The following is a 20,526-nucleotide window of genomic DNA, read 5'->3' on the forward strand; positions in this document are numbered from 1 at the left end:
CTACACCTAAGAGGATCAGAGGGAAACTAACTTGAATGACGCTACACTTCCGTTCCCCATGTGACTACTTCCAACAGGGTGTGTAAGGGTCCCTGTGAGTGGTGGAGAAGAGAGTGCACAGAAGGAGAACAGAGATAGGTAGAAAGGAAAGAAGCATCTCCACTGGTCCACAGAATCACCTAACAAAAACAGTACCTGGTCTAAGCCCTGTTAGGCCAGCCTCCCTTTTTCAGATGACTCAGCTTGCTCTGATTGGTTGAATGAATGAAGGTTGTGTTAGGATCAGGACAGAGAGACACAAGGACAGGTGAGCCCTGAAGCTGGCACCCACCCCACTGCCCCTACCTACCTGCCTCAGATGCTCTAATTAGCAAACGGACAACTGGACAGCAGTCCCTGATCTCACTACAGTGAATACACAAAACAAAACAAGACAATACACAACACAACACAATAAAGGGAAGGTCAGAAGTCTGAGTCAAAACCAGCCAAGCAACAAAGTACCAAAATGTGTCCAGAAGAATAGTCAAGTAGTCAAAGCTGAAGTCAGGTAACCAGAATATGAATGCAGGAACGTTAGATCAAGTAACACTAGGCAAGCCAGCGACTTTCACAGGCAAGGCAAAGTAGACTGGGGAGGATACTTGTAGGTCTCAGACTTAAGATTACTGACAGGTGATTGGCAGAGTCAGCTGTCAATCTACAATCAGTTCAACACACAAAACAGCTATGCTGATGAGCCAGAGGAGTGAAACCCTGGCCTCTGCTACAACATGGAGTAGCAGAGCAGAGTAGGTAAAAAACATGAGAAGCAGTCCGGCTGCTATGGACGCCGTCGGTCCCCTAGCAACCGGCCTGAGCGGTTATGTATGCTTTGGCTGCATGCATCGGCAACGCCGGGAGCCGGATGCACGGTCCAAGTCCTAACAGGTTGAATGAAACCAGGCTGATGAATACTGTTATCTCTTTCCTCTGTGTAGATAAGCAGTTACACAGGACTGCCCTTCTCCCCCTCTCTCGGAGCTCAGGTAGTGAATGAGTCATTTGCTCTTTCCTCTGTCACTGCTGCCTGTCTCCCAGCATATCAAGCAACTGCACAGGACTCCTCTCCCCCAGCCCTGCAGCCCTGAGCTAATGACAATCGGGTTTCACTTAGTGTGTGTGTAAGTGTGTTGGGGAAGGGGTGGAGTGAGATTTAGACATCACAGGAGACAAAGTGCATCATGGGAAAACCCAAACCAGGAAGTGAAGAGGAAATGAAGACACCAACTGGAGCTTCAGCGAACTGCAAACAGTGAGAGATACAAAGGGAGACAGACTCGGGAAGAATGGTAAGTGTGTAAACTATGTTTATAATAGATTTTTATTTTAATTAGCACCAGAGTTGTCCTTTAATAATTTTACCAACATGCACAGTCACATGATATTATACTGATCCCAAGCATTAAAGCAAGTGGACCACACTCATGGGGGGAATCAACAAATAGCAATGAGGAACTATAGAGGACAAGCTTGGAATAATACATAAAGAAAATACCTCTACATAATCTAATTAAGGGCCCATGCACACAGAGCAAAAAGAAGTGACTTGTCAATTCTTTGGAGAGCGGAGGTGCATGAGAAATCCCAGTGAATGTATGTGACAGGCAGAATTTCAAATGGCAGGCTCTGCTTGAAACTTCCACCTCTTTTGCTCTGTGTGTGGGTCCTTACAATGCATGCATTGCGCAGCTGTTTATTACACAAACCTTCCCAGCCTCTGTCAGCTGCTACTAAAAAAATTATACCATGTGACCAGCTTAGGGATCCTAATTACACATAGGGCATATGCTCCCCACTCCCCCCTCAGCTATACCCCTGGCCCTGCTCCAGATTACATAGACACGGTATGGCTTGGTTCACATTTTGGTCAGTATTTGGTATTTTTAGTCAAATCCAGGAGCGGGAGTCATGGTACAGCTACTGCCTACTTACTTTTTATAAGTTAACAGATAGTTAAAAACAAAATATAAAAATTCTAAGTCAAGTGTAGGAAACTAGAAAAAAAAACAACGGATAAAGTAATGGATAACGTCCCAGAATCCCATTCAATTGAATTTCATTCCAAATGAATGTTGTTCTGTAAGTCCCACAAATTGTATTCTTCTTATTTTCTGCAGAAGAAACTTTGAAAACTTTACGAGGTGGAACAGAATGTCATTCATCAGTCTGCTAACCAGTAAAATAAAATACAAGACAGTGTTGGGCAGGCCACAATGTAATTTCATCAGCTTTGGGACATTATAAATCTTGTGTCTAACCATCAATATTGCACAGATTATGGCTTCAAAATAACACGTATTTTAACCTATTAATGAAAACAATAAGCCTAGGGCGATTCTTGTTCTAGGACAGCAAAATAAATGATGAGCATGGTTATTGCCTGTGGGAGACTGTCGAAAGATTGGTATTAATCCTTGTCATCTTGAGGGTTTCACTAGGGAAGGTCCATGATCTCCTCTGGCCTAACAAAGGACAGTCCTTGAACTTGAATGTACCCATGTTAACTTGAAAAATAGTCCTGTATGTACAAACCCCAAATGAGAACGCTAGAGCACTGCACATACTTTTTCATTTATTATGATTTGCTGTGGTTTTTTTTTTACGAAAACGAATGTTTCTTGACAAATACGTGTGTGTTCTCTCCTTGTCACAGTATTCTAATAATAGATGCACAGTTTGTCCTTGACACAGACATTCTAGTTTATATCCACTAGTTTAGTTTATATGAAATCTAGCCTTTATTTTTTGACATAGCACTTTATTTGAATATTAGGAAAAATAAAAGATTTTAATATATTTAAAGTGTACCTGTTGTTATAACTTTCAAAATCGAAATCAGTAGATGTGAAATAAAGCAAGTTTGCAATATACATTCATTATTTTCTTAGGCTGTAAAACAAAGCTGAACTTACCAGAAATCCAGGTCCCGTCTCCTGAAAGCAGATTTTCTGACTAGTGCTGGTTGAAAAACACAGAGAGTCGCGGCTCAATGTGTCAGTCAATTATATGACTGCCTTCTCTCTGTGAGCCCTCAGATGACCTGGGAAACACTGGACTTCCTGTTTTCTGACTGTTTCCTGTTTTTTGAGAAAAAAAAAGAGAAAACAGGAAGAGCTGTGTTTTCCATGATAACTAAAAAAAATAAAAAAAATGATTGGAAATTGCAAACTTGCTTTATATCATATCTACGGTTTACTTAGATTTTAAAAGTTATAACGACAGTAACACTTTAAAGTATACCTGTCGTTACAGCACTTCCTGTGTTTAGACTTTTTTTTTCTCTCAAAGAGTCTAAACACGGGAAGTCCCGAGTTTCCTTTTTTTCAAGCATCAAAATACTAAATCTGCCTTTAGGAGATTACAATACAAGGATACAAGAAATGGTGTGTTTACATGGAGAGATTTATCTGACAGATTTTTGAAGCCAAAGCCAGGAACGGATTTGAAAAGAGGAGAAATCTCCCACTTCACATTCCTATCCTTAAAATGCACTAACATTTTTAAAAAGCTGTATTGTGTTGTTTTTGATATGTAATTTAATGCGATTTAAAGGAAAATGCTAATAGTTGCACGTACACTGAAGGCTGAAGATTATGCCTCCTTTTATTAACCCCTTAAGGACAGAGCCAATTTCGATTTTTGCATTTTCGTTTTTTCCTCCTTGGGCTTAAAAGGCCATAGCACTTGCATTTTTCCACCTAGAAACCCACATGAGCCCTTATTTTTTGCGTCACTAATTGTACTTTGCAATGACAGGCTGAATTTTTTGCATAAAGTACACTGTGAATCCAGTAAAAAAATAAATGTATGGTGAAATTGAAAAAAAAAACGCATTTTGTTTATTTGGGGGAAATGTGTTTTTACGCTATTCGCCCTAGGGTAAAACTGACTTGTTATATATGTTCCTCAAGTCGTTACGATTAAAACGATATGTAACATGTATAACTTATATTGTATCTGATGGCCTGTAAAAATTCAAACCATTGTCAACAAATATACGTCACTTAAAATCGCTCCATTCCCAGGCTTATAGCGCTTTTATCCTTTGGTCTATGGGGCTGTGTGAGGTGTCATTTTTTTGCGCCATGATGTGATCTTTCTATCGGTACCTTGATTGCGCATATACGACTTTTTGAGCGCTTTTTATTACACTAGACACCAGGGAAGTGCTGCGTCCGGTAATCGGATGCAGCTGTCATGTTTGACAGCTGCATCTGATTACTGTATTAGCGGGCACGGCGATCGGACCATGCCCGCTAATACCGGCGGTCCCGGGCTACAAGCGGCACCCGGGACCGCCGCGGTTCAGAGCGGGGTCGACGCGCGGCCCCGCTCTGAACGTCCTTAACGGCATCAGGGCGTAAATATACGCCCTATGTCGTTAAGGGGTTAAAGGAAAACTATCAGCATGTTTGTGCAGAAAACCTCCTGACAGCTCCCGGTAGCTGCTTACCTCCTCTTGCCGCTGCTACCTAAAGAAATAAGTAAATTAGTATGTTAGGAGCACTGGGGGTGTTCCTTGGCCACCCAGAGCCCCATTAAGTAGGAGGAAACGGGCAGGCTGAGGAACGCCCTCAGTGCTTCTAATGTACTAACTAAGGATGGTCCGAACCTGCCGAACGTTCTGCATCAGATTCCTGCTGTCTGGCCGCTCCGTGCAGCGAGTGGATACAGCGGGAGGACCGCCTGGAAAACTGGGGTACAGCCTATGGCTATGACTGTATGCCAGTTTTCCAGGCGGTCCTCCCTCTGTATCCACCCTCTCCACGGAGGAGGAAGACAGCGGGAATCATTGCCGAGAGTTCGGGTTCCTACGAACACGAACCTCGGCAGGTTCGGACCATCCCTAGTACTAACGTACATATTACTTTAGTATTAAAGTCTGCGAGCATCAGAGGAGTGTCAGCAGGAAGGGGAGGTGAGGAGCTACTGGGAGCTCTCAGCAGCTTTGTCTGCACGAACCTGCTGATAGTTTTCCAGTTTGCAGCTCTTTTGTAAAAAACTGTTTTATTGACATGCAAATAAGGCTCTTAGTGTACCAATATGGCTGCTTGCCTGCTTCTCTTACCATACTCCTCTATGAATACCGTGTCAACCAGTGCACCTAACAGAGGAATGGCACAACGGAAGGCTAATAAAAAGTAGTGTAATCTTTAGTGTAATCTACTACTACTAGCTTCTATCAACAGGTTAGGATGGCCTTGACACAGGTTTGGGAGTTTTTTTTTCTTCAAATCATCTGGTTTAAGGAAATTCTATAGATTTGTAGTTTACCTCTATTTAAAAATTCTCAAGTCTTCCAGTACTTATCAGCTGCCGTATGTCCTGCAGGAAGTGGTGTATTCTTTCCAGTTTTACACAGTGCTCTGTCCATGTCAGGAATTCTACAATAGCAAATCCCCATATAAAACCTCTTCTTCTTTGGATTGTTTCTGACATGGACAGAGGTGGCAGCACTGTGACTGGAAAAAATATACCACTAACTACAGGTTATACAGCAGCATACACAAGTCACATGGAAAAACATAAAAAAACATAAATCAAAACAAAAAATAAACAAGTAACTCAAACAGTTTACTTGACTTCATATATACAGTGGTGCCTTGGATTACGAGTATAATTCGTTCTGGGACTGCGCTTGTAATCCAAATCTACTCTTAAACCAAAGAAAATTTTCCCATAAGAAATCATTGAAATGCAGACAATTGGTTCTACACCCCAAAAATAATGATTTTTTATTCTGAACAACATGTAAAACAAATGAAACACACATTTATAAACAGCTTTTGAGATTTCTATGGACCGACTTCTCCTCAGAACTAACTACGGACGTACAGAGTTTTTTCCCACCCGACCTGGAGTGACAACATTCTTTCCCTTACGTCCCATTGGCATCACAACATATGGGGTAAATTCGCCCCTGCGAGCCCCTGGGACGAAGGAATATTTAATGAAAAAATAACAATTAAATTTTAATCCCCTCCTCCATGAGGTATAAATAGGCTCCACCTCCCCCTAGACCTCAGTCTTTTTTTACTTCGTTGCTGTTAGCCCTAGGGGACTTTGTCCCTCCTCCGTTTTTATGCTTTGTTAACCTGTTGTATTCAGGTTTTCTCTCCAGGTAATGATTGCTGGGATGCCGCTGGAGCCGGTGTCCAGGTAGTATCCTGATATTTGCTTCTGCAGGTCTTAGCTTTTAAGTTTTTCTTACCTAGTGCGTCTTGGAACGCACTCTGCGTGTCACCCGAGCCACTGGCTTTTCTTCCAGTCGCGTTCGACTGTGGAACGCATCAGCGCTGCGTGCGTCTCAGCACTGCGGCGTCGGCGTCATGTCACTTTCGGGGGCCGGCAGCGGCGCGCGCTCTCTGCATGCCGGATTAGCTGTGTGTTCAAGGCAGAAGGTAAGCTGTTGCTACCTCTAGGTCTGGCTGTCTTCCTCTGGAAGGATTTTCTGTGGCTCATTTGGATCTAATAGAAAACATCTGAGTGCAAAGTGCTGTGATCTCTCTTCTATATGCTTAAAAGTAAGTGTTGCTGCCACCTAGTGTCTCTTTCCGATATCACTCTAGCCAGGCTAGTGGTTTATATGTATTGTAATACATTGATTATTTGCAGATGTCTGAAATGGAGACCAGTCCTGCTGCTGGCAAAAGACCTTCTAAGGAAGCACTTCATGTGCCGAGTGTGAGACTCCACTACCTGACGGCTATGGATACCGTAGGAGGATCATTTTTTCCAGATAAGATTCATCCTTTCTTTCATAAAAATATTTATGAATGCCTAAAAATATTTATAATGCCTAAGTACACTGTCCTTCATGCAGACCTAAACCTATGAGGAGCCTGATGTTCAGGATGTAGTTGTATGGGTCAAGGACTATGTGCAAAAGACTTTAGCGGCTAATGAGAATCGCCGCCCGTGTCCTAAGTTAAAGACCAAATGGAGTATTTCTCTCTCTACTCCCAGCCTTTGAGTATATTACTTTATGGCTGTAGGATTATGGTCATTTTCAGTTTTACTGTGATTGATGAAGTTAAGTAACATCCTCTTCTTCTGAAACCTCTTCTACTTCTGAAGATGAGAAAGAATTATTCAGGGGGTATTTCACAGCTGATAGAATTCACAAGCTCTGCTAAGCTGTGCAGGCTGAAATACACCCTGAGGAAATAGAAGAGGATAGGATTGGTCCTCCTCAAAAAAGCCTAGGGCTTTTTCTGTGGGTAAGACTTCAGTGTCTATGTTACAGGCGGAATGGAAGGAACCGGAAAAGGCTCCGGGTTTGAGCAAGAGGTTTAAGACCTTATATGTTCTCAAGGAAGAACAATGTAAGGACTGGATTGAGCCTCCAAAGGTGGACCCGGCCATAGCCAAACTGTCGAAATGTACTGTGCTGCCTGCGGAGGACGGATCCAATCTTAAGGATCCGATGGATAGAAGGGTGGAGGTAGCCCTCAAGAGATCATATACGTCAGCGGCAGCCCAAGGGGCAGTCTCCATTTCTTCTTTGAGGTTTCTAGAAGCCTAAGAAGATGGCTGGCCAAGGTCCAGGAAAATTTGGAAGGTAGAGCTAGCAGGGACAAGGTGCTTCGCTCCTTAAAAAAGGTCATTATGGCCATTGACTTCCTCTGCGATGATGCATCTCAGGGAACCAGGTTAGCGTAAAAAAACTAGTACGCTCTCGACTGCTGAGGCGCTATGGTTAAAACCCTGGGTTGGAGATGCTAACTCCAAAATTCAGCTCTGTAATATGGAGTTCCAGCCAGGTAGGCTGTTTGGCTCTGAGCTGGATAAATTAATGGAGGAATTGTCTGACAAGAGGGAAAGTCCCTACCATTGTCCTATAAGAGCGGTGATTCCTTTCGCAGAGCAAAATCTCCTCAGCGAGGCAAAGGGAGATACCAGTACAGAGGTTGAGGAAGAAACTATTCCAGAAGAGGTTCCGGGAAGCAGCAGAATAAGGACACCAACAAGAAACCAGACTTCTGACGCAGAAGCTGTCCAGTGGGAACACGTCTGAGTTTGTTTCTCCCTGCCTGGGAAGAATTAAGAAAAGATCACTGGGTGTTAAATATTATTCAAAATGGTTATGTCCTTCATTTATCATCTCTTCCTCCTCCAAGATTTCTTCTGTCAAGAAATCTTTAGCCAGAAAGACAGTCAGTCCTAGAGACAGAAATTCTTTACCTCCTTTCCATTGAGGCTCTAGAGGATGTTCCTCTATCTGAGATCGGTCAGGGAGTTTACTCCCCAGTGTTACTAGTGCTGAAGCCATCCGGAAATTGGAGGCTTATTATAGATTTGCGATATCTCAACAGGTGCATCGTAAAGAAGACGTTCCACATGGAGAACATAAGATCAGTAAAATCTATCCTCCAGGAGGGAGATTTTATGGTCACCATAGATCTACCGGATGCATATCTTCATGTACCGATTCTGAAGGCTCACAGGAGAGCCTTCGCCATCCAAATCCAGGGGAAGGTAAGACACTTACAATTCAAAGTCCTTCCATCCGGAATACCTCCACACCCTTTGTTTTCACAAAGGTAGTGTCACCATGATGGTTCGCTTCCGTTTACAGGGGATAAAGTTATCCCTTACCTGGACGATTGGTTGATTATGACTCAGACTCAGGATCTTCTGAGAGTTCAGTTGAACTATGTCCAGGACATACTTCAACAATTAGGTTGGCTTATCAACATAGAGAAATCAGACTTAATTCCTAATTCCTCCTTGTCAGGTATCCATAAAAACATAAATGCGCTTTCTAGGGCTCCTTGCCTCAGCTGCGGACGCGGTGCCATGGGCGTTATGGCACATGAGATTTCTTCAGAGAGAAGCACTAACAGTATGGAACCGAGGACTGAAGGACTTGAATGCGATGCATGTTCTATCGACTCAAACAAGACATTCTCTAATGTGGTGGAGACAAGTCAAACATGGAGTTTATTTTCAGAACCACACTGGATAACCATCACGACAGATGCTTCAGGAACAGGTTGGGGAGCTCATCTGACAGTCATCACGACTGCAGGATCTTGGAGTCAACAGGAATCCGCTCTGCCCTCCAACGTGAGGGAGCTGAGAGTGATTTACCTAGCTCTTCTTCATTTTTCTCCTATTTTACAGAGAGCAGTCAGAATCCGGATAAACGACAGGACCTATGTGGCATACCTAAACAGGGAGGTACCAGATCCCCTTCTCTCCTCAGGGAAGTAGAGAAGATTTTTCTGTTGGGCAGAAACCAGAATAACCAGACTCTCTGCGATTCATATCAGGGGTGTCGACAATATATTGGCGGATTGACTGAGTTGAGGCCTGACATTACCGGGGGAATGGTCTCTCTCAAGGAGAGTGTTCATTCAGTTAACCCAGAGGTGGGGGCTTCCTCAGAGAGACCTCATGGCATCAGCAAGCAATGCCAAACTGAGGAATTTCTGTTCCCTTTACAGGGCAGACAATCCCACGGTAGTGGACTCAATGACAATACCATGGACATACCAGCTGGCGTATAAATTTCCTCCCATAGCCATGATTCCCAGAGTTTCGCGAAGATCAGTCTAGATCAGTCGTCAGTAATAATAATAACTCCCTTCTGGCCGAAGGGGTCATGGTTCACCCTGCCCATGAATATGAGCAGAGGGGAATTTTGGAGATTACCTCTGCATCCGGATCTAATATTCCAGGGTCAACATCTGTGCAGGAATCTTTCCAGCCTCAGCTTGACAGCTTGGAGACTGAGAGGACCGTATTGGACTCTGAGAGTTTTTCTGAGAAGGTATAGTATACCCTTTCTCACGCTCGTAGTAGCACTACAAATAAATCTTATGCACGTATTTGGAAGATTTTCAAGATTGGTGTGCAAGCAGGAGTATTGATGGACTTAAACCTTTTATTCCACAGTCATTGGAGTTTTTACAGGAAGGCTTCTATAAGGATTAAAACCTAGTTCCATCAAGGTGCAGATAGCAGCCCTCTCTGCACACCTGAACTCACGTTTCTTTCAGATCTTGGAGGTAAGAATTTTGTTAAGGCTAGACTAGGCCTAACCTGGTAAAGCAGGTAGACCCATGGGACTTATCCTTTGTGTTGAGACGCATGTGTCTTCCTCCCTTTAAGCCTTGGGAGGAAGTAGACTTCAAGTTAACATTGAAAGTTTCTCTTTTACTAGCCATTACCTCTGCTAAGAGAGTTGGAGAACTTCAAGCCCTTGACTCCGCACCTCCATACGTGATTTTTTTCCCAAGACAAGGTTATCCTCGGGTTCCTTCCAGGATTCCTGCCTATGGTGGCTTCATTTGCCAACATCAACCAGCCAATAGTATTGCCTGTATTTTCTCCTACTGGATCATCTAAAGAAGACTTGGATCTTTCTTTATTGGACGTATCCAGAGCTATCAAGATCTATCTACATAGAGTAGGTGATTTTCGTAAAGACGAGAATTTCTTTATCCCTTTCGCAGGAAAGAACAAGGGGAGAAAGGCTTCAAAACCTTCAATATTCAGATGGATCTGTGACTCCATTGCCTTATGTTACTCCTGTGCTGATCTGGATTCACCAGAATTTACCAGGGCTCGCTCTACTAGAGCTGTGGCCTCCACTTGGGCAGAGCGTGCCGCTGTGCCACCTGAGGACATATGCCAGGCAGCTACCTGGTCGTCTTTGACTACCTTTGTGAGATATTTCAGGCTGGATACTTCTTTCTTGTCAAGAACAACCTTTGCAAGATCTGTTCTTAATGCGGACGTAATAAATAACCCGCCCTTTGGGTATATTGCTTGCTAATTCCCCATTTGTTGTGATGCCAATGGGACGTAAGGGAAGCTAAAATTATTTTTTTAATTTTTTTTCCCTAAGACCCATTGGCATCACAAGACTCCCTCCCTGTGTTTTATGTTTCTTTATAATTAGACTGAGGTCTAGGGGGAGGTGGAGCCTATTTATACCTCATGGAGGAGGGGATTAAAATTTTATTGTTATTTTTTCATTAAATATTCCTTCGTCCCAGGGGCTCGCAGGGGCGAATTTACCCCATATGTTGTGATGCCAATGGGTCTTAGGAAAAACAAATTAACATAATAATTTTAGCTTGTTGCAGTATATGTGGGTATTCACACTCTGATTTTTCACTACAGCTATTCTTGACATAAAGCAGTGGTGTGCAGCAGCCGACTCCGCCTATCATTCTATTTATTTTATTATATATACACTTTGTACTGTGTATGCACTATGACAATATACACTTACTAATTCATATGTATATTTTGATGCACTATTTTGTTCTATTTTGGAACCTTACATGTGTACACCTGTTTTTGATTGTTTCACCTTAATCACTAGCTAATAAGTTATGTTATTCACCATTTATAAAGCATATGAGTCACTGATTTTGTCATGCTTGAGAAAGGACTCTGGATGAGACAGAAACATAGCACTGGCTGATATATTTTTTTGAATAAACACTAAGATTTTTTTCACTTTATGGAAGTGCTGCAATTTCTTGAATTTATTAGAGAGATAGATAGATAAATAGATAGATAAATAGATAGATAGATAAATAGATAGATAATAGATAGGAGATAGATAGAAGATAGATAAATAGATAGATAAATAGATAGATAGATAAATAGATAGATAAATAGATAGGAGATAGATAGAAGATAGATAGATAGATAGATAGATAGTCAGGAGAGAGAGAGGACATAGACAGGCTTACCAGCAGGGGCACAGATAGGCATGGAGAGGATGCTGCACGGGGGGGAGAAGGACGGAGGACGCACACGGGCCGCGCAGAGGTCACAGGTCACCACACAGATGAGGAAGCACGGCCTGTGCGACAGATAAGCCAAATCTGCCCACACACAGTGGACTGATTTACATTGAGCACAGTGCACAGGTTTGGAAGAAAGTTAGCAGTGTGTTCGGCAGCTGCAGCGCTGTTTTACACAGCCGTTTCCTTAATCACACACTGCACTGTCGGTTCCGTGTGACAGGAGCTGCTCAGCCCTGACCCTTCCTTCCTCTTCCTCTCCCTGATGCCCCCTGCCTACCCCATCAACCTGGGGTGCGTACCCCCTGTGCGTACCACTGGTTAAGAATCCCTGGTGTAGAGGGAGGACAGTGGGTCGGTGCTGGCTAGTGCATCATCTCAGCGGGAGGGGGGCCTGGCAGGGGGCGCTGTTGATTTAGTGAGTGTGGGGCCGGGCGCTGTCGGGTGCCGCAGGGCGCCCCCTAGCTGTCAGCGCCCCGTGCGGTGGCTCGGCCCGCCCGGTCCTAGAAATGGCCCTGGTAAGTGCATAAACCTGAAAGAACAGCAGCAGTTTGTAGATACAGGATGGAACTGCAGATCCCCATAATGCAGTAGTGTAGTACAACAGGCTAAAATAGAGAAGCAGGGCTGCTGTCAGAGGTCTGTGTGGTCACATGACAGCAATAAGGAAGGGGTGTGTGTTCAGCATGAACCAATCAGGACTGACAGACTGCAGGGAGCATGAAGGAATGAGCAGGGCCGATGTGGGCACATACATGCAGCACTCTCTGTCTGGGGAGAGAGGGGTTACAGCAATGAAGAGATCACCTCCACAGTCCTGTCCCCTGATGCAAGCCCCAGCCTGAAGTGGATCTGCTATGATTTGGAAGGTAAGGGAGACATCCTGGGTAAGAGTACAGTGCTGTAGACCCCGCTATGCAGACCATGCCCCTCCCCCACTCCGTCTCCCACCCAGTACAGGGAGTTCTTAAACCAAAACAATGCTCTTAAACCAAGTCACAATTTTGAAAAACTGTGAGCTCTTAAACCAAAACGCTCTTAAACCAAGTTACTCTTAAACCAAGGTACCACTGTATATTTTTATCTTGGTTATTTTGTGGTAATTACTTTCAACATCTTCCCCTTAAGTTATGATTTGCAATTGATTCCTTAATAGAACTAGAAAGCCATTAGCTCTCCATGAAGGTGTTGTGAATAATCACTACTGTAATATTACTTTTGTTGTATACTTTTTATAATATTTAATACAATATTTGCCAAACAACTTTATGTCCTCTTTTCATTAAATAAACCCATGTGGCTTCATGAACCTTTGCTCAGACAAAAGGGAAATATATTATATGAATGTAAATCATTCAGTGTAATATAAAAAGACTATTACCATTGCTGGGGAAGTTTCTTACAGTTTTCTAATGAGGTTAATAAGCTCCCTTGAAACTTACTTCAAAGATGTTTTTCTTTTCAACCAAATAAGACTATAGTTTCTCATTTCCTTTCTACATATTAAGAAAGGTTATATTGTATTTGAGTTTGTCTACTAAGGGGTACAACATACAGTATAGCTGTTGTGTTAAAGGGGTACTGTAGGTTGATCTGTATATATTTTCAGATCAACTGGTGTTAGTGAGTTATGCGAATTTGTAAATTACTTCTATTAAAAAAAATATCAATCCTTCAAGTAGTTATCAGATGCTGAATGTCCTGCAGGAAGATATACTACTGTATAATTACTGAATACTTTCCAGTCTGACACATTGCTCTCTGCTGACACCTCTGTCCAAGTAAGGAACTGTCTACAGCAGGAAAGGTTTTCTCTGGGGATTTGCTACTGCTCTGGACAGTTCCAGCCATAGACAGAGGAGACAGCAGGCAACACTGTGTCAGACTGGAAAAAAAGAATACACAACTTCCTGCAAGAAATGATAACTATTTCCTAAAAACTACTTACTAAAACTACTTTTTAGTAATTTACAAATCTATATTATTTTCTGACATCAGTTGAAAAGTTTAAAATGATTTTTTTCACTCCTTTAATACTGCCATGTTTATTGTATAGAATGGGGTGTACATTTAACCCCTTAAAGTGACACTGTCACCTCCTTTGTGCATTCTGACATCTCTACACAGGTGTAAAGGGTAAATTTTGCGGTTTTCATACCTTATTTCATATCATACGTCATGGTGTTTGTTCAAGTAAAAAGTCATCTTTTACCAACTGCAGATTGTATTAAGCGGGCGTGACCTCGTGGCATCAGCGCCACTTAACCCCGCCCACAATGGCACCATTGGTCCAGCCCCCTTGACACCCATTGGTTGGCCGACGTAAAGGGAGTGGAGTCTAGACCTTTCGGCCAGCCTGTTCCAATGGCCGGTGAGGGGGCGGGGCCAACTGTGGTGTCGTGGGCGGGGCTAAGTGGCGCTAATGCCGCGAGGCCCCGCACACTTAACACAATCTGCAGTTGATACAAGATCACTTTTTACTTGTACAAGCACCATGACGTATGATATAAAATAAGGTATGAAAACCACAAAATTTACCCTTTACACCTGTGTAGAGATGTCAGAATGCAAAAAGGAGGCAACAGTGTCACTTTAAGGACCGGTCCTAAATTGGCCTTAAGGATCAAGGCAAATTTTATGAATATGACCAGTGTCACTTTATTCATTAATAACTTGTGAATGCTTTTACCTATCCGGCTGATTCTGAGATTGTTTTCTTGTGACATATTGTACTTTACATTTCTGGTAAATTGAAGTCGATACTTGTAACGAATCTTTATGAAACAAAAATAATGTGAAAATTGCATTTTTCTAACTTTGAAACTTATCTGCTTGTACAGAAAATGGTTATGCCACATAAATTATATATTAAAAAGCATTAGCAGCATGTCTACTTTATGTTGGCGGCATTTATTAAACTATTATTCCTTTTTTTGTGGACATAAGGTAGCTTAAAACTTAAAGCAGAAATTTTAAAAATTTTCACTAAAATTTTAAAATCAGATTTTTTTAGGGACCTGTTCAGGTTAAAGTGTATTTGAGAGGATTATATTTTAGAAAGCCCCACAAAGCACCCCATTTAATAAACTGTACCCCTCAAACAATCCAGAAAGTGTTTTAGGTGAGTCACAGAAATAAAAGCTAAGTGTGTAAGAAATTTCTGTGCAGAAATTTTATTGTAATCCAATATCTTTCATAATTATAAACCTATTACTATAGAAATGCACCTTAATATTTATCGTCCTGTTTCTGCAGTTTATAGAAATACCCCATATGTGGGCCTAATGCGCTATTTGACGCAACCACAAGCCTCAGATATAAAGGAGCGCCTAGTGAATTTCAATGCCTTTGTTTTATTTGGTCATTTTTGACTGTACCTATTCAGGTTGGCAGAGGCTCTGGTGTGCCAAAACATAAATAACACCCCTAAAGGGACACCATTTAGAAAACTACACCCCCTCAAGGGGTGTTGTTTCCAGAATGGGGTCACTTGTGGGGGGTTTTCACTGTCTTGGCAGCACAGGGGCTTTGTAAATGCGACATGGCGTTCATCATCCAGTCTAGCCAAATCCAGCCTCCAAAATCCAGATGGCGCTCCTTCCCTTCGGAGGCTTTCCCTGTGCCCATATGGTGCTTAATGTCCACATGTGGGGTATTTACGAACTCAAGGGAAATTGCTCTACACATTTTGTGTTTTTTTAAAATCTTTTAACCCCTTGTGAAAATGAAAAAAATCAAGACTAGATCAATTATTTAATGTAAAAATTTAAAATTCTTAACACTAAATGTTGTTCTAGCCTTTTTTTTTCATTTCCACAAGGGGTTAAAAGAGAAAATAAATGCAAAACGTCTAGGGTAATTTTCCCTGGATACGGAAATATCTAACATGTGGACATAATGTGCCATATGGGCACAGGGCAATCCACCAAAGGGACAGAGCGCCATTTAGAGGCTGGAATGGAGGATTGAGGCCATGTTGTTTTTACATAGCCTCTGTGCTGCCAGGACAGTGGAAACCCCACACAAGTGACCCCATTCTGGAAACTACACCCCATAAGGAATCTAACAAGGGGTGCAGTGAGCATATGGACCCCACTGGTGACAGGCACATACTGTATGTAGAACATCTGATGTAAAAATGAAAAATAACATTTTTTTCATTTTCACTGTACAAATGTGCCCATCACCAAGGGGTCCATATCCCCACTGCACCCCTTGTTAGATTCCTTAAGGGGTGTAGTTTCCAGTTTCCTACATGGATATTCATCATCACTGGATGATGATGATGATTGATGATGATGATGATGATGAATGGAGGAAAGAAGGATCATCCTCACTGGCTGTTTGGTGTCAAAGGCAATAAGAGCCTCCTCCGCCGAAAACACACTGTGGGCCATCTTTAAATGGAGATTAGTATATGGGGTATGTAAATGTGTATTGTTGTGTAGTGATGTAGTGTAAACCTTTATTTCAAGTAGTGTAGTGTAATGTAGTGGTTTTTACGTGGTTTTTTTTAACAGTAAGAAATAAAAAAGAACCTATGCCATAAAAGGAGTTGCTGATAAATGCCACACTTATGTGCAGTACTTATCAGCAGACAGTGGCGGTAGGATATATTTTTTTTAAAAAAAGTGTTTTTTACCAGGAGGGGTAAAAAAAAAAGGACCAAAAAGGAGGAGTTGCTGATTAGCTTCGCACTTACGTGAGACGCTGATCAGCACTCAGTGGCGGTAGGGTGCGTCAAAAACAAACAAACACTACACGCAAACCCCGAAGCTACTGATCAGTGTATTATATACACTAATCAGCCGCTAGGGGGCAATAGAATGAACCTGGATAAAGATAGCCAAAATTGCTCTAATACCATGCTTATAGTGCTTTTATCCTTTGATCTATGGGGCTGTGTGAGGTGTCATTTCTTGAGCCATGATGTGTTCTTTCTATCGGTACCTTGATTGCGCATATGCGATTTTTGATCACTTTTATTACAAATTTTTGAGATTTGATTCAACAAATAATGCACAATTTTGCACTTTGGAATTAATTTTTTACGCTTACGTCGTTTACCGTGCGAGATTGGGAATGTATTAATTTAATAGTTTGGGCGATTACGCACGCAGCGATACCAAACATGTTTATTTTTTTCTTTATTTATTTTTATTTATAAAATGGGAAAAGGGGGGTGATTCAAACTTTTATTAAGGGAGGGGATTTTGTATTAATAAAACAACATTATTTTTTACACACTTAGGGTTATTCTCCCTGGGGGACATCTAGTATGACTGCTCTGATCTCTCATTGAGATCTATGCAGTATAGATATAGTATATATATATATATATATATATATATATATATATATATATATATATAGTATATACTATGTTCTGTTGCTTTCAGCTGCAATCCCCCCACTAGACCACCAGGAATGGAGCACAGCAAGTGTTTAGATGCAGCTGTCAACTTTCCCAGCTGCATCCAAATACTTAATTAGCGGGCATCGCGATCAGACCATGCCTGCTAATAGCCGCGGTCCCGGGCTGCATATAGCACCTGGGATCGCGACCGTTCAGAGCAGGGTCGCCGCCTGACCCCCCTCTGAACACCCCTAGTGGCACCAGGACATTCAGTAAAGTCCTGGTGCAGCTAGGGGTTAAGCTATGATTACACAATGTAAAAATAAGTGCAAAATACGGCTGTATTTTCACCTCAAAAATATGGCAGTCTAAGAATACAGCCAAATAAGGGCATTGTGTGAACATAGCTTATGAATAGAGATAAGCGAAGTTTTCAAAAACTTGTTTCACCAGGTTGACAAATATTTAGGGTAAAATTTATGAACTTACGAACTGCAATAAAACAGTTAAACAAGTGTTTAGCTGTTTTGGTGCAGTTCAACTGTTCACTCATCAATACTTACAGTACCTGTCCACACTACCCTGATGTCCTCCTCTGTGTCTCCACTGTCTTCAGCCCCCTCCAGCCTGCTCAGCCACTCACTGGCTGAAAGTTTTACTTCACCACAACTTTATAAAAAAGTACCAGGTCTGAAAAGTTTTTTTTAACTGCAGTCATTTACATATACATAGACATATACAACTGTATACGGGTACAGCTATACTGTATATAGGTATATTGGATATAGGTTCATGTCTCTGCATATTGCAATTATCCATATTGAGTTCTCATGACATTGAGCACTAACAAGGACAGTAATGAGCAGGTATGGTAACTATGGCTGAAAAAAGATCCAAGCAAAATACATACCTACAGTATACTTTGTCTGATTTTAGTGCTCAATGTGCACCACATCTACAAAGTCTTTTTATTGTTTTCCTTTTCACAACTTTTTTAATTAGAAGTCAGAAAATTTTCTTTTTATAAATTGCATTGCTGCTTTTCATTCCATCATTCGTATTTTTCTACCTCTAGATGATATGTACACATCTGCTTCCAAGTGGTGTCTGAGAGTTAGGAAATATATAAGGTGGAAGAAACAATTAAGATGCCATATCTGGATATTGCTTTTTGTTGGAAACTTTAAATGACACAAACAAAAGATGCACAGACCACAAACAAACAATTACTGTAGGTCTAAGGTTATCCAGCGGAATTGGAGATATATGCTGGAAGATTTTTACCCTTATTATAAAGCTTATGAAGCAGCCACAAATGTAACGTCTACTGCTAAATAAAATATATTGGTCACAATTTGCTCTTTAAACTCTGTTTAACCCCTTGATGTCAGCCATACGTCTATATACATTTCTATTGCCGATGCCCAGTGCAATAGGAATGTATTTATATGTTCCCGTCGTGAAGGGGTTTTAACGTGTTTGATCGGCGCCAAGGAGGAGGGTAATACACATACCTCCCTCCTCGGAGTCCCTGGAGCCATAGGGGGCTGTCAGTGTTAGATTCATCTGATAGTTTCCCTTTAAAGGGAGTCAGTGCCAAGAGAAGTACCTGTCATTGACTGATGGAGACCCTGTGACTGTGGGGGGCCAGATGACTCTTTCTTATGGGCGGAGGAGTAATAGTAATACTTACCTCCGTCTTGTTGAATCGGCAATCTTCTCATAGAGTCTGCGTAAGGCAGACTCTATGTGCAGATGACAATGCTGTCATTGTTCATTATATTTTGAAGAAAGCAAATTTACTTTTGCTCCAATATGATACCAATAAAAACTATAGATCATGGCACAAAAATGATTTCCCAACCAGCCCTGTAGGTGAAAAAATAAAAGCGTTATGGCTCTTAGAAGACAAAGAGGAAACTGCTTCATTGTGATCTGGATATACGGACATCAATGACCTTTGATCATAAAGGGGTTAAGCATATCCGTACCACGGAGATCTGTGTGCTTACATTTTCTGAATTCAGTGTACAAGCTCGGTTAAGTTATTTTTTTTAGAGGTGTCCTAGTCATGCAATGATCATTTTTATTTATCCATATTCTAACAGAAAAGCATTATACTTGACTGGGAAGAAACTGTGGAAAAAAACTATAAAAATATAAATGGGGGAAAAAATAGGAAAACAGATAAAATAAACCAAGGAATCATAAATCCAACATATAATAAGAACATTATAACAAATTCTCTTTTCCCAGTACTTCAGCCATACCTCCTAGTAAACACTCAATCTTTTTTCTTTCTTACTATTTTTAATTACTGCCAGCTCATAATTCATCATTTTATTCAGTAAGTTTCTCAGGAAGGCAAGGTCTTTACGCTTTCTTGCAATAACTAAGCAAGTTGTAAAAAATTGTTCATAAAGAATACTTAGATTCGCTATATCCCTTTCACCTCACTTAAAGTGTCACTGTCGTGAATTTTTTTTTTGCAGAAATCAATAGTCCAGGCGATTTTAAGAAACTTTGTAATTGGGTTTATTATCCGAAAAATGCATTTTTATCATGAAAAAGCAGTTTGAAGCTCTCCCCCCTGTCTTCATTGTTCTCCTATGGAGAGAGCTAAAGAAAAGACCAAAACAGGACAACAAAGAGTTAATCTACAAATCCCTCACTCGTTATCTGTTCTGACCATCACCAGTGACCTGTGTGAGCTCGGATTACAGCTGTCACCCAGCTCCGTGCCTGTAATCCTCTGTTATCTGCTTTCTGCTGCCGGCTAACTCCCTCCTTCCTCCTCCCCCCTCCCCTCTCCCTAGAACAGGGGACGTCTCCTGCAACAAGTCACAGTTTTCAGATTTTTCAGAGTGGATGAAAAAGAGGAAGGAGGGGGGGACCTGGGAAAAGGCTTTTTACATGCAGATAATGGCAGATTTGGCTAATAAACCCAATTACAAAGTTTCTTAAAATCGCCTGGACTATTGATTTCTGCAAAAAAAAAAAAATACGACAGTGACTCTTTAAGTTTCCTCCATTCCCAAATGCAAATGTATCACCTATTTTCATGTTTATTTGGCTTTTACTGTAACCAATATTTCACCCCAATTTTGCTTATTCTATCACAATCCCATCACTTATGCTCTAAGTCTGCCTTTACGGCAAAGCTGTTTTTTTCTCATTTTAAATAAACTAACAATAATTGTTGTATAGTTTAAGGGTACGCTCACACAGGGCAACTCACATCGGAAATGCTCTGTACGTGAGCTATTTTGTGACAGTGACATAATCAAAAGGGAGGCGGGTCTCCCTTTGCCAGATGTCTCAGGTTGCTCAGCTCTGATTGGCTGAACAAGATGTAACCCA

At 41.5% G+C, this 20,526-nt stretch overlaps 1 long non-coding RNA gene across 1 annotated transcript in view; it reads left to right on the forward strand.

The window, feature by feature from the left end:
• The first annotated feature begins 917 nt into the window (after window positions 1–917).
• Window positions 918–20,526, forward strand: part of LOC138796940 (uncharacterized) — a 45,407-nt gene continuing 25,798 nt past the window's right edge. Inside the window, exon 1 of the long non-coding RNA XR_011363854.1 lies at window positions 918–1,331. This is a non-coding gene — a long non-coding RNA (uncharacterized lncRNA). The remainder of the gene's footprint in view (window positions 1,332–20,526) is intronic.

This window comes from Dendropsophus ebraccatus, chromosome 7, assembly GCF_027789765.1.
Source record: "Dendropsophus ebraccatus isolate aDenEbr1 chromosome 7, aDenEbr1.pat, whole genome shotgun sequence".
NCBI lineage: Eukaryota > Metazoa > Chordata > Amphibia > Anura > Hylidae > Dendropsophus > Dendropsophus ebraccatus.